General features: G+C 38.5%; 1 protein-coding gene across 3 annotated transcripts in view; it reads right to left on the reverse strand.

Moving 5' to 3' along the window:
- The window catches only part of FRMD3 (FERM domain containing 3), a 301850-nt gene that overhangs the window by 121350 nt on the left and 166800 nt on the right, over positions 1-13700 (reverse strand). The window lies entirely within an intron of this gene.

Raw genomic sequence — 13700 nt, forward strand, 5'->3', positions numbered from 1 at the left:
TCCAAAGCTGGAAAGCAGCAATGGAATGAGGCAAACTAGAAAGAATGAAACCAGCCAAAACTAAACCACAACAGTTGGGGACGTACAGTTACTTGATCTATGCAATGGGCTTTGGTCAGTTGTGTGTTTTGATTTGTTTGTAAAGAACATGGCAGTTAGGGGCGCCTGGGTGGCTCAGTCATTAAGCGCCAGCCTTCGGCTCAGGTCATGATCCCAGGGTCCTGGGATCGAGCCCCACATCGGGCTCCCTGCTCCGCGGGAAGCCTGCTTCTCCCTCTCCCACTCCCCCTGCTTGTGTTCCCTCTCTCGCTATGTCTCTCTCTGCCGAATAAATAAAATCTTTAATAAAAAATAAAAATAAAGAACATGGCAGTTAAACTTCTTTTACCTACTCCCTAAAAGGAGCATTTTGATTCTAGTCCACTAGCATCGATTGGGAACAGATTACATGCATAGCCCTGTCTTAAGCCATGGACCACGGGGAAAAATCTTCCAAACTAAACACTGGAGATAGGACTAGACAAGTATATGAATGAGGTCAATGGGACAGGTTGCCCCAAGAGGTCAGAGATGGGGTTCCTATCACTATGGGGGCTTGGAGAAGTAAAATGCATAAAGTTTTACTATCAAAACGCAAACACTGAATCATGGAACACTACATCAAAAACTAATGATATATTGTATGGTGACTAATGTAACATAATAAAAAAAAATCTGTTTCCCTTAAAAAATATGATCAAGTTCCACAAAAAAAGAACACATTCACAAAGTGAAGAAATGAGCCACAAAGCAAAGACATGAAGGTAACCAAAAGAATAAACAGAAATATTCAACGATGTGGGAGGTCTGAGGGGAGGTCACTTGGTGCAGTGGGCTGGGTAGTTCCCTGGAAATTCCTGCCCACCTAGAACATCAGAATGTAACCCTATTTGGAAATAAGGTCTTTGCAGATGTGATTAACAAAGTCATACCGGGTTAGGGTGAGCCCTAAAGCCAATGACTGGTATCTTTATAAGAGAAAGAAGAGACTTGAACATAGACACAGAGAAACACAGGGAGAAGGTGATGTGAAGATGAAGACAAGGATCGGAGTGATATAGCTACAGGCCAAGGAAGGAACGCCAAGGACAGCCAGCAACCACCAAGAGCTGGAAGAGGCAAGGAAGGATTCTCCACTAGAGCCTTCGAGGGGTGTGGGGGTGGGGAGCATGGCCCTGTTGATACCTTGCATTCAAGGTCTAGTCTAGTCTCCACAACTGCGAGAGAAAAGATTTCTGTTGTTTAAGCCCCACAGCATGGGTAGTTTTGTTATGGCGGCCCTTGAGGAAACTAATCCCTCAGCAAGAAGAGTCCTTGGAAGAACAAAAGCAGTGGAAGGCAGGCATCCTAACTGGCCTCATGAATAGGTATGGGACCTGTGGCTTTTCTCCTTCTGTTCCTTACACCGGAGCAAAAGCCAGATTCCTGGTATGCTCCCTGTATGCTATAGAAGATACGTTCTCCATTGATGAAATTATTCAGCAGCAAGGGGACTGTTCATTAGATTAGCTTCAAGCGGTGCTGGAAAGCGAAGGAATGCCACATAAACACGTTTCACAAATAGCACCATCAGAGAAATTACGTGCCACCTCAGGCTTCCAGGCGGAGCCATCAGAACTTTAGGGAGGGAGCGGTACAGACGCCAGCCAGCAACTTGACTCAACGGTACTCTATGGCTGAGTTGCACCATGTATTATGCAGAAGCTGGGTCCTCTCCACCCTGATTTACAAGCCGAAGCCATCTTCAAGCACCCCTGTCCCTTCAGGGTGCTTGGCAGCATCAGTGTCTGATAAATAGAGCAAGAAGGTGATCTTAACTACCCTGCTGGGCTAATCAGGTACCAGCCAGGATTAAGCAGAAAACCTCTCTGGAAGTGGGTCTTTCATCTCGGTCTGTATTTTTACAGTACATTCTTAATGTATAATGCACTTTGATCTCTCCCTTCCTCTCTCCCCTACTTTCCCTCTCCCTCTCTTTCTCAGTTTTGACATAAATCTTTCTCTCCTGGGGCGCCTGGGTGGCTCAGTTGATTAAGCATCTGCCTGCAGCTCAGGTCATGATCCCGGGGTCCTGGGATCGAGTCCCACATCGGGCTCCCTGCTCCATGGGGAGCCTGCTTCTCCTCTGCCTCTCGCTCTCTCTCTCTCTCTCTGTCTCTCATGAATAAATAAAATCTTTTTAAAAAAAGTTTTCTCTTTTTTCTCTTTATTACCAAGTGATCTAGGAAAATATTCTCATTGTGAAAGATCTGAGTAAAATATGATTACATAATAAAATATAACCATATAATATAATAAATGTAACATGTGTCCTCACCTCCTTCTACCCTACTCTCTTCCCCTGAGGTAACCAGTTAGTACACATCTTTGCCTCCTCTGCACTTACATGTTCATCTAAAATAATCCATTTTCATATATATGGATCATCTGACATGTGAAACTTTTACTTGCTTTCTTAACTCCAAGATAGATCCAAAATCTTTCAGTGTCAATACTTTAGCTCTGCCTTGTTCCTTGTAATGACTGTATATATCCCACATAATTTATTTAGCCTTGCCAGAATTATAGGCTTTTTATTTCTTCCAATTCTCAGTGTTATAAGCAATGTTGCAATATATACCTTGCATAATATAAACCTGTGCTTGGATAAATTTCACTTTTTTTCATTTCTTTTTAATTTTATTATGTTAATCACCATATATTACATCATTAGTTTTTGTGTTATACGCAAACAATGAATCATGGAACATTCACTTTCACTTTTAAACTAAATACATGCTGTGCCATATAACACAATTTTTTAAAAAGGAAGTATTGTGAAACTTACAATTACAAATATCCATGTACTGGTTCTTAGTCTCTTTCATTATTAATAAACCAGGCCCTTAGCATTATTTGTCTTGACAAAAAAAAGCAAATGCAATTGATCCCTTAAAATCCCCTGATTTGAGTGTCAGCTAATAACATATGAAATTTCAGGTGAAGACAATAATAGCACAAATTGTGTGCAAACCCTAGAACACTTTGTGGAGAAATAAGTTATTTCAAAATTAATAATAATACCTCATGCAATAAGAATGTTTTCTTGAACAGTAAAAAAAAAAATAGTTGAAAAAAGATGATTTATCATTAAATAATTAAGACATCTTAACTTTTTATGTTACATATAAATACATATATATCTATAATATGTAGATATATATGTATATATATGTAGATATATATCTACATATATGTATATATATGTAGAATACCAGTCCCAATAACAAATGAACTGCCCCTTATGAAAAAATCTTGCATTTGTCAATCATATTTCATAGTGCAAAGACAAAAAGTCTATATTTCCATATTTTAGTTGATATGCTTTATGGAAATAAAGCAGCACTCAATTCTACAATCAATGTAAACTTTGAAGTGTTTTCCTAAATTAAGTTTTATTCACAAAAATATTTCCAATAATAGTTTAGGGTAATTCAAGGATATTTGGAAAAATGGCTGCAGAGATATATTATTATAAATAATCTATAAATGTCTGTCACTTTTATGTCAGAATAATGTATGAAAGAACAAACTAAGAATAGGACTGACTTGTAGGTGAAACCAGACCTATGAGAAATCAGGATGGGGTTTCTAATAATCCAGTAATAGAGCTCGTAGGAAATATTTCAGGCAAATCTCTATTGTCCATTCTTAATACGTCCACTTTACACATTCACCAAAGTTGTTCATTCAAATTTACTGATAGCACCTACCGCCCTTGGCTTAATCATTTGCACTGATAGGAAAAATATTTTATTAACCATTTATTAATTAGGCCTTATATGTAAATACTTACATTGCTGACATTCTTTCCCCCTAACATTTCTTGTTGTCTATTTATTCTTACTTAGATTGCGAACATAAAATTTTAAAATTATTTTTGTTTTTGAAACTTTAAGGGGCTTTGGAGACCATCAAAACCTCATAATACCCAAAAGAGAAAAAAAAAAGTGTTTTTTTGTTTTGTTTTTTTTAAGATTTTATTTATTTATTTTAGAGAGAGAGAGAGAGCAGGAGCACAAGCAAAGGGAGGGGCAGAGGGAGAGGGAGAGAGAGAATCTCAAGTAGGATTCAGCCCCAGCATGAGCCAGACATGGGGCTCAATCTCACAACCCTGAGATCATGACTTGAGCAGAAACCAAGATCTATGTCTGTCTCTTAATCAACTGAGCCACCACAGGTGCCCCGAAAAAAAAGTGTTTTGCCCAACTTGTACACAAATAAACTGCAACTAGGAGCCCTTTGAAACTGAAACACCTAAGCTCCTCTTGTTGTTAAACTGTATTTCCTAAGGGCCTATAACATGGTTCATGGCTTTGGTCCCATATAGGTTTACAGAGCACAAGTGAATTAAGTAATGAAGAAGGAAGGAAAAAAGAAATGGAAGAAGGAAAGGGAGAAAAAATGAAAGGAGGGAAGGAAGGAGGGAGGGAAGCAGGGAAGGACGGAAGAATGGGTTGAGAAAATATAAAAGATAATACCAAAGGGAATCTGATAAATTATAAGAATGAGGTCAGGATGGGAAAAACGGACCATTTTCTACCTCATTCCAATTCAGATATGGCTAAATCTTCGTTTTTACCTGGATTACACAGATATACTTAATTTTATGTGTATGTATGTACATATTTTTTTTCCATTCAGTACGTGCCCTCTTTAATACCCATCACCAGGCTAACCCGTCCCCCCACCCCCATCCCCTCTAGAACCCTCAGTTTGTTTCTCAGAGTCCATAGTCTCTCATGGTTTGTCTCCCTCTCTGGTTCCCCCTCCCCCGCTTCATTTTTCCCTTCCTACTATCTTCTTTTTCTTAAATTTCACTTTCAATAGATTCATAGAGATGAGCTTGTTGGATCAAGAGACATAGGCCTTTTCTTAAAAAACACATCTACACTTTTACTTCTGATCTATACTTTAAGTTTCCTAGACACTTTCTCTGAATTCACCAATCTCATAAATTCTGATGTTGAATATTGTTAATCATTCTAAACTAACCCATGAAGCATATAATTGCCCAATGCAAAATTAAAATTCAAAATCTCATATATAAAGTAGGTTATTCTATATGGAGAAAAAGTTAAAACTAATAAGATGAGTCCAAATGAGCGATGGCTGATAACTTTAGAGAGAATTTAAATTCAACAACAAAAATGTAATCATATCATCTCAAACATAAGTTTTATATTACCTTCCAGCTACTTTTTTGAGCACTTCAACAAAAATGGAAGAACTAAAAAGAATCCAAAGGTTAAATTACCATCCTTTTTTTTACCGTTCTTCAATTATACCCAGCAGATTGTCCTTAGCATGTGAAGGGACACAGGCATTTTTAATTTAGAAAGACAAATTTCCCTCCCAAATGGCTTTACCAGTTTATAATGCCCCCACCAGAGATATTACTCTCATCCTCATCAATTGGATATCAGTATTAACCATTTTCTCATGTAACAAAAACACCTTGTTTTAATTTACATTTTCCTTATTACTAATGATATTGAGCATCTGTTTATGAGTTTACTGGCCATTTATTTTTATTCCTTCTAAAGGTCTTTTCACATTTTTTATTGAGTTGTTTAGCTTTGGGTTTATACCATCACACTTTATGTAGTCTGCATATTTAGTACTTGTTACATATTTGGCAAATGTTCTTCCATTATTTACTTTGTATTTTAATTTATTTATAATTTGTTTTATACTTATTCATTCAACAAATATTTACTAAAAATCTACTCTGTGCAGTGAGCAAACCAAATATTCTGGTACATGAGTTTAATTTTTGCACAAATTTGTCAACATTTTGCTTTGTTACTTCTGTTTATATTTTCCTTAGGAAGCCCTGTTTGACTCCTAAATTTGTACCTAAAACTTCTATAGACTATTAAATATATTGGGCTTTTGAATTCATCTGGAATTAACTGCATATATGCTGTGAGGTAGGTCTTTAGTTTTTTTTTTCTTTTTCCAAGTGGAAAGAAAATCCAAAAAATCATGCCTGAGTAATCTTTCTATCTCAGATATGAAATATCTTTATCATAACCATATACTCACAAATAATGGGTCAATTTGGGACTGGGTGTTTTCTGTTCTGTTTCTTTTCCTATTCCTGTGTCTATCTTAATTACTATATGCGTCTATTACAAGGACTCAATTATTATAGCTCACATGCCTTGATTTGCTACTTAATAAAACAAGGACCCTACCCTATCATTGTTCTTTTTCACATATTTATTGGCTGTTCTGGAGCATTTTCTTTTGCAAATGAGCCTTAGAATCAGTTTGTTAAATGCCATAAAGAATCTCACTGACATTTTTATTTTAAAATTATTTGAATGTATATATTAATTTGTAAAGAATTGACTTTAACAGTATTAAATGGAAACATAAGAAGTCTCCATTTATTGAACTCTTTTAAATCTACAGTAACTACTATGAAGGGATAGAATATGACTCTAAAAATGAAAAATAAAAATGTTTTTTAAAAAAGGGATTGATAAGATGTTAGTTGAAAAAGGGAAAAAGAAAAATTAAAAAAAAAAAGACAGTTAAAAAAAAATTAACTTTGAAAGACTACAGAATCATGGTAAAGAAGCCATGGATTTGGGGCGCCTGGGTGGCTCAGTTGGTTAAGCGACTGCCTTCGGCTCAGGTCATGATCCTGGAGTCCCGGGATCGAGTCCCGCATTGGGCTCCCTGCTCGGCGGGAAGCCTGCTTCTCCCTCTCCCACTCCCCCTTTGTGTTCCCTCTCTCGCTGTGTCTTTCTCTGTCAAATAAATAAAATCTTAAAAAAAAAAAAAAAAAAAAGAAGCCATGGATTCTATGTGCAGTATTCCCCTAGCGCTGGAGTTCTGCCGTTCTCATTGATCGGTAAACTTGGTCTTGGCTGGCTGTTCTCGCTGATCTTCTGGGGAGGGGCCTGTTGCCCTGGTTCCCAGATGTCTTTGCCGGAGGCGGAACTGCCCCGCCCTTGCCAGTCCAGGCTAAGTAATCTGCTCGGGTTTGCTCTCGGGAGCTTTTGTCTCCACAGTATAATTTCATAGTTTTGCACATTTCTTGTTATATTTGAGAAATTCGTTTTTACTTGTTATTCCTATTGTAGGTGATAGCCCTTTCTTCCATTACATTTCAGAAATAGTTGCTGCTTGCGTATAAGTATCGTTTTAGGATATTAATCTTGCATCCAAGGATAAAAGCCATTATTAACTGTGGGTAAGAGGTGGCGAAGGAAGGCAAGTACAGAGCTTGGAGAGACCCAGAGAGGACAAAATCACATTTAAAATGCTATCTGCAGCTAAGAGAGGGCATCCAGCACCCCTCAACACCCTAGCTTGGCTGAACAGAGTGAGGCATACAAGCAAGACAAAGAAATCCCAGAATAGTTTGGGGAAGTGTTCTGTTAGGACTTTGGAGAACACAGAAGAAATGGCCCTACACTGTGTTTAAGCAGAGAAGGAGCCTTACTTAGGGTACATAAGTGTTCCCAAGGCTGAAGCAGGGCACAGAAGAGGCTGAGCAGCGCTGAGAGCCAACGAGTGAAAGACGCCTAGAATGGGGACCACCAGGGGGCGCAGTCTGTAGACCTGCAGGGCAAGACCAGGAGCAGAGGTCCCAGCAGCACGGACCAGTGCATATGAAAGGGCAAGTGGGACCAGTGACATCCAGAGAGGATACAGTGCGGAAAGACGTCAGCAACCAAAAGCCAAATCACCTAAGACAGGTCAGGGGAAGACTCAGAGGACCGGGCACGAGAGAGACATCATCTTTGCTGCCATGATGGTACAGAAGCATCCCCTGCCTCAAGAGGCCATTCCCGGAATGGAGAAGGAGGAAAAGCTCTTGGTGTGGGAAAAATACCCCAGCATGTAAGTATGCACTTTCAAGTGTTCATGTTTAAACAATGAATTCACTGAGTAATTTCCTGAAAGAGATCAAATTCTTTTTTTTTTAAGATTTTATTTATTTATTTGAGAGAGAGAGAGAGAGAGAGAGAGAGAGAAACAGCATGAGAGGGGAGAGGGTCAGAGGGAGAAGCAGACTCCCCGCCGAGCCAGGAGCCCGATGCGGGACTCGATCCCAGGACTCCGGGATCATGACCTGAGCTGAAGGCAGTCGCTTAACCAACTGAGCCACCCAGGCGCCCAAGAGATCAAATTCTAAACTGGTAGATCTTGAGTTACCCTGAAGGGCCAAGATTGAACTTTGTTGCCCCCAAAGGAACAAGGAAAGAAGCTCACAGAAAACTGAATTCAGTCATAGGGAAATAATGTCACATTTATGCACATCTGAGTCATAATGTGCAACTTTTTTAAACCTCTTCACGCTAATACAGTTTGTGTGGTTACACAGATCCTGCAAGACATGAAAGTTTTGTTCTTTTGATGTGTGTCACTACATGTAGACACACTAAGCTACATCCCACAGTTAGGGAACAAGGCTAAAAGCTATACGTTGTAAGTGCAAACACTCACTATTCCTACATGGAAAACAAAGACTCTGAAAATCTAATATCCAACATATGCACTTCATTTAACACTTCGTTCGCAGAAAACCTACTATCTGAATACTCTGAAAAGGAAAAGATCAAAGCTCCGTCCACATTTGTGCCTATAGACATGCAATGATGGAACAGGGGAATGGGGAAGATATTCCCCTCAACACTGCCCAAATCATGTAGCCTACCTGCATTTTAACCTAGTCGACAAGGAACGATAAAAGGTTAGATTTGAAGGTTCCAATTCCAGCAAGTATTGATCAATCACACCCCACCCCACCTCTCCCACTGAATGCAGCTATAAAGCCCGGACAGAATGTGTGCAGCAGCTATTTAAGGACTCTGGAAAGTAAATAACAGCAAGCAGAGTGGGAAAAGAGAATAATTCACAAGACCACTGAACTGGTGTTGGGTTCTCCACGTTTTTCCCTCTGGTATCCCTTGGACAGAACTCAGATACTGGGAGGGCATCACCATGGAGGGGGAAAGCTCCAGGAGAAGCTCCTACTTAAAGCAAAGAGGGTTCTATAGCAACAGAGCGACAGCAAATGGGCTAGAGATTTTCTTATCTGGAAGTTTAACCTTTTTCTTTGATAATCATAAAACTACTCATGTTATGTATTTCATATTGGGTGAGTTTTGGTAATTCATGGTTTTTGAGAAATGAGCCCATTTCATCTAAGCTGTCAAACGAACATACCTAGAGTTGTTCTGTGGGGTCTGTAGTGATAGTCTTTCATTCCTGATATTGGTAACCTGTGTCTTCTTTTTTCTTTATCGGTCTTGCTAGAGGTTCATCATTTTCTTGATATTTTCAAAGACCAACTTTTACTTTTTTTTTAAGATTTTAATTTATTTATTTGAGACAGAGAGAATGAGAGACAGTGAGCATGAGAGGGAGGAGGGTCAGAGGGAGAAGCAGACTCCCCGCCGAGCAGGGAGCCCGATGTGGGACTCGATCCCGGGACTCCAGGATCATGACCTGAGCCAAAGGCAGTCGCTTTACCAACTGAGCCACCCAGGCTCCCGACCAACTTTTACTTTTAATAATTTTCTGTATCATGTATTGACAAATATAGCAGCTTGGCTGAATTTCAGAGTTATTAAGGCTGATTTAAAAAGTCTCAAAATATTATATTCTATATCATTCCATTTATAGGACATTCTAAAAGGACACAAATTATACTGACAGAACAAATCAGGGGTTGCTAGTGCTTAGGGGCAGGGATACAGGACTACAAAAGGGAAAACAAAGGAGGTTTTTGGGGTGATGGATTTATTCTCTACTCTGTACTGGAGGTTATACAAACCTATATGTTAAAATTTACAGAGGTATACATCAAAATAAAGTCAATTTTACCATATGTTCATTTAAAAAATAAAATTTAAGTTCAGAGGAGAAATAAGACTTTGGTTTAAGAAGTCTTTCGGCTTTGAAATGTACACTCAGGAGCACCAGGATGGCTCAGTTGGCTGAGCATTTGACTCTTGATTTTGGCTCAGGTCATGATCTCGAGGTCATGAGATCGAGCCCCACATTGGCTCTGTGCTCAGCACGGAGTCGGCTTGAGATGCTCTCTTTCCTTCTCCCTCTGCCCCTCCCCCCCACTGTGTTCTCTCTAAATAAACAAAATCTTTTTAAAAATAAAATAGAATGTATACCCAATTAAGTAACTGTCCAATTAATTATTCTTTCAATTAAATATTTCTCTTAATACATTTGAAGTCACCATAAAAATAAGTTTGATTCTACCTATTTTCAATAAGATTTGGGGGAAACACTCTCACATAACATTATTGGGGGTAAATAACTACAAGGTCTTTAAATGGATATTTACCACTAAGAAAACATAAAATGTATACCTTTTGATCCAACAATTTCACTTCTAAAAGGAATTTCTAGTACAGATGTACTTGTAAACATGCAAGAAAGTACATACAAGTGTGTTTATTGCAGCATAATGCATAATTGCAAATTACTAGAAAATATTTTGATGTCTGTTATATATTCATGTAATTGTCAGAAAGTCATTTTTAAAATGAAGTCAATTGGGGCACCTGGGTGGCTTAGTCAGTTGGGCGTCTGCCTTTGGCTCAGGTCGTGATCCCGGAGTTCTGGGATTGAGCCCCGCCTCGGGCTCCCCGATCAGTGGGGAGTTTGTTTCACCCTCTCCGGCTCATGCTCTCTCTCTCACTCACTCTTTCTCTCTCTCTCTCAAATAAAATCTTTTAAAAAATAATAGAAATTAATAAATTAAATGAAGTCAGTCAATCACTGATATTAAAAAAATCTCTAAAGCTATTAAAAAATAAGGTGAAGAATAATATATAGAGATTGATCTCATTTCTGTTTATAAAAGGTCATATATATGATGTGGGAGTTTATACATAAGAAATTCCAGAAGGCTATATAAAATACTGTTAACAGTTATTTCTTTGGAGTGGGCTTGGAGATACATGGGGGAAGAGAAAGGAAATAGTTCAGAAGAATTTAAAATGAAAACCCAAACTAAGAAAAATCCTGGACATTATTTAAAACCTGTTTTAATATATGAGGTGTGAATGTCTATGTGAGGTAATGGATGTTAACTAATCTTACTATGGTAATCATTTTGCAATATATACATATATTAAATCATTATGTTACATATCTTAAACTTACATAATGTTACATGCCAATTGTATCTCATTAAAAATGGAAAATTTTTAAACAGTAAGTAAAATAAATAAAAATGAACTATCTTTAAAAATCCTAATAAGATAATAATGTCTTTGTAGAGAGTTTGTTATCAGGGCAGCTGACCTTCAGCCAACCCTGGAAAATACCATTCCTGAGAACACCTATAGTTAAAGAGATCTTAATAGGGTCAGGGTAAAGAACCTGAAAGTCTGCCATCAAACCATTCCTCCAAAAAATTTTGCCCTCATTGGCTCCTCAAAGACAATCAAAGGATTAAAGGTATACACATACCCAAGAAGAAATTTGCCTGGAGGACCTGCAAACAGATCCTTTTGATAGATTCACAGATGAGTCCCAGGAGTTGCACCCAGTTTCTCTGGGTTAATAATATACAAGTCCTAGTTTAACATTTTTTCGAATTTATGGTAAAGTTAATATTCCCAGGATATACATATAATAATACAGAAATTGTTGATACTAAAAGACGCTAGATTTGTGATCTTGAGAAAATTACATGATTTCTTATTTAGTAATGTCCTCAAAAACACAACAGCAGACTGGGTGATAGATAAGACCTTTACCAGTTCCTAGAATCAGGGAGTCACCTGGTCTGGTTTAGAAACTGAATTTTATAGAGTTCTTTCCTGATTCAGATTTCATTTGTTATTAGATTGACATTGGCCAGCAGTCAAATGTCAATCCTTAAAACATTTTTACCAAACCTTGTAAATTTTCAATTAGTTGTTCAGATTTACTTAGCATGGAGACAAAGCTCTTAAGCAGCAAATTCTTCACAAATTAAAAGTTGTTTCTTCTATTAACTGTTGAAAGGCATCTGACTTTAGAGATAAATTTATATTTTAAAAATATGTGTAGCCTAAGGAAAATATTGCATGACATTTAAGAACCAAAGTCAAAGAACCGTTTACTATAAATAAGCTTCCTGGGAAATTGTCTGAACATTTTAAAACACAAACAAAAATTTCGAAACTTAGTAGCTAAGGGATAAAAGCTAGGTATCGCCAATTTTTTAAAGACTCTTTCATTTAGTTATCTTAGAATCTCAAACAGATTCCCCACTGAGTAAGGAGTCCCACATGGGCTCAATCCCAGGACCTCAAGATTATGACCTGAGCAGAAATCAAGAGTCAGATGCTTAACCTGAGTTAGCTACGCAGGTGCTCCAGCAATTTTTTTTTCAGACATGCTAATTCATTCTTATCCTTCATATCATCCTTCATATCATTCTATATAGAGCTTCTCGATACCTCTGTCCTATTTCTTCTTGGATGCTTGTTCCGAATTTATTCCAGCTGTACCCCAACAGACTGACCTCTTTGGACAAGGCATGTCCACTGCTGCTCCTGTTTTCACCTCATACAACTTTCCTGTCAGCTTCCTGCAACAGCCATGGCTCCCAGCCTTCCCCAGAACAACATGGCTGTCTTTCCTGCACTGATCAGACAGAGTTTGTTCCAGAGAGATGGGGGAGGGAAGGAAGAGGAATGGAAAGGGACAAAGGGAAGGAGGGATGAGGGGGGAGGGAACAGGAGGGAGAAAAAGGAGGATTAAGGAATAGATGTATTGGTTGCTAGTCTGCCATCCATGTTCAGTTTCTTACTTTTCCCACTTAAAAACCCTGCCCAGAATAATTTCTTTATATTTGAAAAAGGAAAGAATCCCTTGAATAATGATAAGTGACATAATATGTGCTAAACTGATTTCCGATGAGAAACTGATTTATCGCCTACATTTCAGAGCCCCGGGAAAGTTGACACGGAGCGATAAATGGATTTCAGGGCAGGCAATGAATTTCTGAAGTGCATTTCAGAAGCCCTGCTCCAAATCATAAATAAAAGCAGGCTGACTACAGCCTAGCACGGATGACCAAGACAAAACATGCCATCCAGGACCCAGTCAACACCCTCCTCACAACGCCCAAAGTGGATGACCAGATGTTCTAGAAAGATGTTTCCCAAGGCAACTTCCCCAAGAGTTCATCAATTAAAAAAAAAAAGTTCAGAACACAAGAGATTGAAAACAATTACTCAGGGGGAAGAAATTATTGCAGGGAGTTTGAAGAATAGAAAAAGAATAAAACAGTCTTCAGTGAAGTTAGCGGCAAGAGTTTAGTTTCAAAATACACCCACTTTTCTCATCCCCGCAAGACTGCACCTTCCACCCTGAACCACTTACTAGCAACCCCCACAATCCAAAGGAACCGGGCACCTGGTGGTTATGTTTAACCAATACTTAATCATCTAATTCCAATGCTCCTGTTCGAATATGAACTCTGAAGGTAAGGTGACGGGAAGAGTGACTACAGGGAAGGTGAAGGCCAGCAAAGAGAAGTCACACAGCACCCAATAGGAGAGAGAGAAGCCCCCACCCACAGATCTTCAGCTCCAGCCATTTCTTCCTCGGAAGGAGAAACTTGGTCAAGAAACAGAACC

This window comes from Mirounga angustirostris, unplaced genomic scaffold (genome assembly GCF_029215605.1).
Source record: "Mirounga angustirostris isolate CCGP_5_RB_7025 unplaced genomic scaffold, mMirAng1.0.hap1 SCAF_15, whole genome shotgun sequence".
In the NCBI taxonomy this organism is placed as follows: domain Eukaryota; kingdom Metazoa; phylum Chordata; class Mammalia; order Carnivora; family Phocidae; genus Mirounga; species Mirounga angustirostris.